The sequence below is a fragment of the Chiloscyllium plagiosum genome, unplaced genomic scaffold (assembly GCF_037043375.1).
Source record: "Chiloscyllium plagiosum isolate Xiang-an unplaced genomic scaffold, Cpla_swu_hap1 HiC_scaffold_47, whole genome shotgun sequence".
In the NCBI taxonomy this organism is placed as follows: Eukaryota; Metazoa; Chordata; class Chondrichthyes; order Orectolobiformes; family Hemiscylliidae; genus Chiloscyllium; species Chiloscyllium plagiosum.
Genome location: NW_028270185.1, coordinates 48169162 through 48177873, shown reverse-complemented (window position 1 = coordinate 48177873; position 8712 = coordinate 48169162). Strand labels below are relative to the sequence as shown.

At 43.9% G+C, this 8712-nt stretch overlaps 1 non-coding gene across 1 annotated transcript; it reads right to left on the bottom strand.

Moving 5' to 3' along the window:
• Positions 1-3935: 3935 nt before the first annotated feature.
• trnas-aga (transfer RNA serine (anticodon AGA)) lies at positions 3936-4017 on the bottom strand. The gene has a single exon. It is a non-coding gene; the product is annotated as a tRNA-Ser (tRNA).
• Positions 4018-8712: the final 4695 nt, after the last annotated feature.

The window sequence follows — 8712 nt, the reverse complement described above, 5'->3', positions numbered from 1 at the left end:
AGGAAATAAGGATGTAAACTCTGTTTGGCTGGAGTTGAGAAACAGTGAGGAATGAACTCACAAGCATGTGTAGTTTACAAGCCCACTCGCAGTAACCACAAAGCGAAATAAATCATACAAGGAAAAACAATTGTGTGTGAGTGACAAAAATGGCAATAGTCATGCGTGATCTTAACTTCCCATTAACACTCTCGGTTCCATTGTAAAAACGTTTGGAGAACCATAATCAAAAACATCCCACATGTCCCATAAAAAATCACGAAGGATATCTTGGTAATTCATTACTCTCCTGATGACTTAATTTTGCTATTTTCTTGGAAACCATCTCTTTAATTGTGAGCATCATAAAAAGGCTTTTTATTTGCCAGCAAGAAATAAATATGTGATTAACCTTTGTTCGTTTCATGTATAAGGACACTGAGACTCCTCTGCACTGCACATCTTTTGCGTTTCTATCTATTGTAATAGTAGTGTGTCTTTTGATTCTTCCAAACAAAGTATATGACGTCGCATTCCCGACATGAAACTGCATCTGCCAAGAATACTCCAATTGTTGGAGGGAATCCTGAGGAACAGAATGTACATGTATTTGGAAAGGCAACGACTGATTCAGGATAGTTAACATGGCTTTGTGCGTGGGAAATCGTGTGTCACAACCTTGATTTGAGTTTTTTGAAGAAGTAACAAAGAAGATTGATTAGGGCAGAACAGTAAATGTGATCTATATGGACTTCAGTAAGGCGTTCAACAATGTTCCCCATGGGAGACTGATTGGCAAGGTTAGATCTCATGTAACAGCAGTGGACCTAACACCGACCCTTGTGGTATGCCGCCAGTACATGGATACCAAGAAGAACATGTTCCATTAACTACAACACTGTTTTCTATTGGCAAGCCAATTACTGATCAAAGCTGCAATCTCTCCCACAATTCCATTCCACCGCATTTTGTATAATAGCCTATTGTGGGGAACCTTATCGAACAACGTTCTGAAACCCATATACACCACATCAATCGGTTTACTGTAATCTCCCTGTTTGGTCACTTTGTCAAAAAAGTCAATAAATTCGTTAGGCAAGGCCGACCCATCACAAAACCGTGCTGACTGTCCCTGATCAGATTATTCTTTTCCAGATGGTCATAAATCCTATACATAATAACCTTTTCCAACACGTTACCAACAACTGCAGTGAGACTCACTGGTCTGTAATTATCAAGGTTGTCTCTGCGACACTTTTTGAACACGGGAACAACGTATGCTATGCTCCATTCCACAGGCACTATTCCTGTAGAAAACGATGATTTGACGATCGATGCCAAAGGCTCATCAATCTCTTCCCTTGCTTCCCAGATGTTACTAGGACAGATCCCATCCAGCCCAGGGGACTTGTCTGTTATCACACTCTGCAGTATTTTTATCACCTAATCCTTGTGAACCTCAATCTCTAGTACTCTGGACGCAAGTATCTCAGTATCTTCCTCGCCAACATTTTCATTTTCTATAGCGAACACTGTCGAAAAATATTTATTTAGCGCTTCCCCTATCTCCTCTGACTCCACACACAACTTCCCATTATTATCCTTGTTTGTCCCAAATTTAACTCTCGTCATTCTTTTAATCCTGACATACCTATGGAAAACCTTAGGGTTAACCCTGATCCTCTCTGCCAACAACTTCACATGTCTCCTCCTGGCTCTTCTCAGCTCTCTGTTTAGATCTTTCCTGATATCGTTGGAACCCTCGAGCGCTCTAACTGAGTTTTCACATTTTGTCCTAACATAAGACTTCTTGTTCTTCTGACCAGGAATTCCACTTCCTTAGTAAACCACGGCTCACGGGTTCTATATCTTCCTCCCTGCCTGACAGATACATACTTATCTAGGACACACAGGAGCTTTTCCTTGAATAAGCTCCACATTTTAATGTGCTCACCCCCTGCAGTTTCCTACCCCATTCTACGCTTCCTAAATCTTACCTAATCTTCCTAAATCTTGGGACTTGTGCCTCACAACACACTTCACATTCAACAACCAGATATACGAACAAATCAACGGAACACCCTTGGGCTCACCGATCTCGGGACTCATGGCAGAAGCCGTAATGCAAAGATTAGAGCTGTCATTCCGCAAATTCAACCCAAACACTGTTTCAGATACGTGGATGACACCATTGTAATCATTAAAAACACGGAAATAGAGAAAACACACAGGATCATCAACTCCACACTCACAGGAATCCGATTCACCAGAGAGGAAGAAAAGGGCAACCAACTCCCATTCCTAGACGTGATGGTACAGAGAACACCTAACGGAGAATTCACCACAAAGGTACACAGGAAAGCCACACACACAGACCAAGTCCTGAATTATGAGAACAACCACCCCAACATACACAAACGAAGTTGCATCAAGACACTATTCAAAAGGGGCACAACACAATGCAGCACACCAGAACTGCAAAAAGTGGAAGAGGAACACCTATACAAGGTATTCGCCGAAAACGGATATCCTCGCAATTTTATCAACAGATGCGTAAGGGATAGACCACGGAAAGAGGACATGCCACAACCCAAAGGACTAGCCACACTACCACACATCAAGAACATCTCCAAACTGACAGCCAGACTACTGCGACCACTAGGACTCTTAACAGCACACAAACTAACAGCCACACTCAGACAACAGCTTACCAGAACTAAGGACACGATATCCAACATGAGCAAAACTAATGTAGTATACAAAATCCCATGCAATGACTGCACAAAACACTATACCGGACAAACAGGAAGACAGCTAACGAACCGCATCCAGGAACATCAACTAACCATGAAACGAAGCGACCAACTATGCATAGTCGCCACACACACAGAGGACAAGCAACATGAATTCGAGTGGGACAACACTACTATTATAGGGCAAGCCAAACAAAGAACAACCAGGGAATTCCCAGAAGCATGGCACTCATCCACAAACTCCATCAACAAACACATCGACTTGGACCCAATATACCAGCCACTGCAGCGGAGAGCTGAAACTGACAACAGGAAGCGGCAAGGACAGGCCACCATAAATGCCGCACGAAACACCACAGAAGCGCTTCACAGGAGGTTCCCAAGCACTGAGGATGCCACCTAGACAGGGGACGAAACGTTTCCAACAAAAACTTCCAGCTCGGCGAACAGAAACACATCATTGTCTTGAGTGTTCCAGAGTTTTTCATTGTCCCAGAGTCCAGATGAAGTTTGCATTCCTCACGTACGTGAGCGAGAATGACTTCAATGTCTCAGATCAGTTCCTGTCCCGAGAACATCAGAGTCAATGTCCCGTCCTCTACTCGGTCCGACAGTTCACACTTCTTCATTCTCCTCTGATTCCATTTCCCAAAGAGTTTCTCAAGATTTACAAAGCTGGAGCCTAAATTATATGGTTTGCTTCCTAAACATTTTTTCAACTGCCAACTGACAATATTTTCACAGTGTCTCTTCACAATCCTCTGGCTTGCACCATGTCCAGGGATGAGAAGTCCCGTTTGGTGGAGAGATTCCCGAGGCTGATGAGTTTCACTTTGGAACAAAAATGGTTAAGTGGCGATTTCCTGCGGTTGTTTCTAATGATGGAGAGGGAGAGGTGGGGAATGAGCACTTTGACGAGCAGGAGGACGTGTTGCCACTGACCCGAGTCAGAGAACAGAGGACAGGGATTAAAGGAATCTAATGAAAAGCAGCAGTTCTGCTCAGGACGTTCAATAACAGCTGCAGAAACCCGATGTGTCGAGCAGTGTATCTGGAAAGAGAAACAGAGTTAATGTTTTAAATATGGAACATTTCTGATGAAGAACTCGAGTTTCCCAAGTCTAATCAAATTACCGGCCTGGTTCACAAAATAGTTTTTCTGAATTTTGAGCGATAATTGTACCAGCAGGAATGCATTCATAACGTAGTCAGCAGGATTCGAACCTACGTGGGGAAACCCCAATGGATTTCTAATCCATCGCCTTAACAACTCGGCCATGACTACAGATGGCTCAGGCGGGTTGAGCATAGACCAAATCAGCCGTAATCTCATTGAAAGCTCTCGCTGTCTTGATGAGCGAAATGCTTCCATCTCCTTTCATACCTTTGCTGTCATTTGGAAGGTGCGAGACACCAATGTAAAAGAAGAAAAGCACAAAGGTAGTAAAAGATGTTTGCAGGCAAACTGAGTCAAAAATTTTTATTGAAAGGAAAATCACACTTGGCAATTTGCCATATCTCTTTGCGAACATGACCAGCAGAAGTAAGCAAAGGAGCTATTGATCTCAGTATTCTCGGACCTGAAGCAAACAAAATTTAGTGACATATTCATTTCTTTTTCTGGCGAACTAAATGATCTTTCCTGATGGTTACAATGAAAGAGATGGTTCCCAATAAGAGACAGAGATTAATTCGCATGTAGATATATTTCAATGGGACACGATTCATTTTCAGTCCCTAATTACCCCAGAGATGGAGGAGGTGAGTTACTTTTCTTCACTCTTCAACTCCTCAGCACGGAGGTACAAACATGAAACCGCTAGAGATAGAGTTCTTGAATTGGGAACCAGAGACACTGAAGAAACTAGGCTAAAGTGAGGACTGTAGATGCTGGAAACCTGACTTTAGATCAGAGTGATGCTGGAAAAGGACAGCAGGTCAGGCTGCATCCGAGGAGCAGGAGAGTCAACGTTTCTGTTGCCAGTCATGCTCCGCTGCACAAACAATTTTCGTTTTTGGCTCAGATTTCCTGCATCTGCAGCTATTTGTTTTATGTTTACCTTCATAATGTTTTGGACAAAACCAACGACCTGCCAGCATCGGAAAATCGGCAGACGTACTGGAACACCGATATGTTTGCTGAATAATACAACCATTCCATGAGCGGGAATACGATCCGGGCCACGGTGCTGAGAATATCGAATCCTCACAAGTAAATAACAAGAGAAGGCGATAGATACTATCGTACATGGTGTAAATAAAACACCCTGTCTGAACATTTTCGTTGCAGATTTTTTTCATATTGTCTTCGAAGATTTACAAAGTGGGAAAAGGCCATTCCGCCCGTGTGCATTGCGGCTAATCAGAGAGCCATCTATTCTAGTCGCAGTTTCGAACTTCGGCCCAAAGTCTCACGTGTTCTAATGTTTCCAGGTCAAATGTCAATGAGGTTATCCTATGTTCTTACATGTCACAATAATGGGACAGAAGTATAACGAATTGTAACTCTTTTGAGGAACTCATGCTCATTTTCACCCACAGAGGGAGACACACCAGAAGATACCGCCAAACAGACGGAAGTGTCCGTTGTGGAGAGCTGGAATTTGAAATGGACAATAGGACAAATGCAGGCTTTTCATGCGGAAGCACAGTGGCGATGTCCCGAGAAAACTTGACAGGGGAGCGTCAAAGTATACCACGGTTAAAGCAAAACAGTCCCCCTCAAGCCAGGTAGGCCTCGAAACTACAATCTTCTGATCCGAAGTCAGACACGTTCTCCATTATGCCACTGGCCCAAGTGAAAGGCTGGCAATTGGCAGAATGTCGATATGTAATGCGATGAACTTTCACGGAATCAGAATTAAAAAGGTGAACAAGCACCGAAGATACTCACCAACATTGCTTCACTTCGAAGTTTCGAATTTGTGAAGCAGTGCCTTTCACTGGCAAAGGAGAAACATTTGTCCTCAGCTGCCTGCTTCAGGGTCGCGTCCTTCTCTGCTGGAAGTTTCCATCGTTTTAAAAACAGTCACGACGCGATTTCATGATCCACTCCAGTGAAAACGTGTCATGGTGTCGTCCAAACAAGACCCTGCAGAAACTCGGCGAGAAACCTCTGGTCATTTCGAGCTCAGGATGTGGAATTAGACGAGATGCGTGACACCTTTTATTGGCGCCGCCACTTCACTGAAATTAGCGGCTCAAAACGAGCCGTTGTAAACATCAGCCTGATTTGTACCTTCCTGCAGTGCATTTGCTAAACAAAATCAGATCGCTCCCATCCGGCCCAGCTGACTTATCTTTTTTCACACTCTGCAGTATTTCAAATATCTCTTCCTTGTGAACCTCAATCTCTTCTCGTCTAGACGCAAGTAGCTCTGCATCTTCCTCGCCAATATTTTCATTTTCTATAGCGAACACTGTCGAAAAATATTTATTTAGTACTTCCCCTATCTTCTCTGACTTCACACACAACTTCCCACTATTATCCTTGATTGTCCCAAATTTAACTCTCGTCATTCTTTTATTCCTGACATACCTATGGAAGGCCTTAGGGTTAACCCTGATCCTATCTGCCAACAACTTCTCATGTCTCCTCCTGGCTCTTCTCAGCTCTCTTTTTAGGTCTCTCCTGATATCGTTGGAACCCTCGAGCGCGCTAACTGAGTTTTCACATTTTATCCTAACATAAGACGTCTTGTTCTTCTTGACCAGGGATTCCACTTCCTTAGTAAACCACGGCTCACGCGTTCTAGATCTTCCTCCCTGCCTGATAGGTACATACTTATCTAGGACACACAGGAGCTTTTCCTTGAAAAGGATAAAGTGAGGTCTGCAGACGCTGGAGATCAAAGCTGAAACTTTATTGCTGGAACAGCACAGCAGGTCAGGCAGCATCTAGGGAACAGGAGATTCGACGTTTCGGGCACATGCCCTTCTTCAGGAGAAGAAGGGCATGTGCCCGAAACGTCGAATCTCCTGTTCCCTAGATGCTGCCTGACCTGCTGTGCTGTTCCAGCAATAAAGTTTCAGCTTTCCTTGAATAAGCTCCACATTTTAATGTGCTCACCCCCTGCAGTTTCCTACCCCATTCTACGCTTCCTAAATCTTACCTCATTGCATCGTAAATTCCCTTCCACTAGCTGAAACACTTGCTCCGTGGATGCACCTATCCCCTTCAATCACGAAAGTAAACCTCAGAGAATTGTGATCGATGTCTCCAAAGTGCTCACCTACTTCCGAATCTAAAACCTGGCCAGGCTCGTTACCCAGTACTAAATCGAAAGTGGCTTCGTCCCTTGAAGGCATATGTACGTACTGTGTCAGGAAGCCCTCCTGCACACACTGGGCCAAAAATGACTCATCTATGGAACTCGTACTGTAGTGATCCCAGGAAATATTTGGATATTGTCTTGAGTATTCCAGAGTTTTTCATTGTCCCAGAGTCCAGATGAAGTTCGCATTCCTCACGTACGTGAGCGAGAATGATTTCAATGTCTCAGATCAGTTCCTGTCCCGAGAACATCAGAGTCAATGTCCCGTCCTCTACTCCGTCCGACAGTTCACACTTTTTCATTCTCCTCTGATTCCATTTCCCAAAGACTTTCTCAAGATTTACAAAGCTGGAGCCTAAGTTATATGGTTTGCTTCCTAAACATTTTTTCAACTGCCAGCTGAAAATATTTTCACAGTATCTCTTCACAATCCTCTGGCTTGCACCATGTCCAGGGATGAGAAGTCCCGTTTGGTGGAGAGATTCCCGAGGCTGATGAATTTCACTTTGGAACAAAGATGGTTAAGTGGCGATTTCCTGCGGTTGTTTCTAATGATGGAGAGGGAGCGGTGGGGAATGAGCACTTTGAAGCAGGAGGAAGTGTTGCCAGTGACCCGAGTCAGAGAACAGTGGACAGGGATTAAAGGAATCGAATGAAAAGTAGCACTTCTGCTCAGGACGTTCAATAACAGCGGCAGAAACCCGATGTGTCGAGCAGTGTATCTGGAAAGAGAAAGAGATAATGTTTTATCTATGGAGCATTTCTGATGAAGAACTCGAGTTTCCCAAGTCCAATCAAATTACCGGCCTGGTTCACAAACTAGTTTTTCCGAACTTTAAGCGAAAATTGTACCAGCAGGAAATCATTCATTACGTAGTCAGCAGGATTACGAACCTACGTGGGGAAACCCCAATGAATTTCTAGTCTATCGCCTTAACCACTCGGCCATGACTACCGACAGCGTGGGTGGCTTGAGCATTGACCAAATCATTGTAAGCTGCCGTTGACTTGATGAGATCAATGCTTCCGTTCTCCTCTCCCACCTCTGCTGTCAATTGTCAGGTGCGAGACACCAATGTAAAGGAAGAAAAACACAAATTTAGGAAAAGATATTTGCAGCCAAACTGAGTCAAAATTATTGATTGAAAGGACAATCCCACTTTGGCAATTTGCTAGATCTCTTTGCAAACATGATCAGCAGAGCTGATCAAGAGAGGTATTGATCTGAGTCTTCTTGGGCATGAAACAATCCAAGGTTAGAGACATATTCATTTCTTTTTCTGGCGAAGGAGCTGGTCTTTCCAGATGCTCACAATGAAATAGATTTTTCCCAATAAAAGACGGCAAATAAGTCCCATCTAACGCTGACACCATCGTGAGCGCTGCTGTTACACAATACCACAGAGTCAGGGTCAATTCCCGCCTCATGCAACTGAATGTGTTGAGTTTGCACATTCTCCCCGTGGCTGCGTGCACTTGCTCTGGTTTTCTCCCATAGCCCAAAAATGTACCGGTTAGGTGAAATGGACGTGCTAAATTGACGTGGTGAATGGAGAGGAATGCATTTGGGCTGGGGCGGGTCGGTGTGGAGTTGCTGGGCAGAAGGACCTGTTTCCATATTGTAAGTATTCTAATCTACGGTAATCAATGGCCAAGGTATGACGCACGTTGTTCGATGTTGCATATATGACTTTTCGATTGTTTTT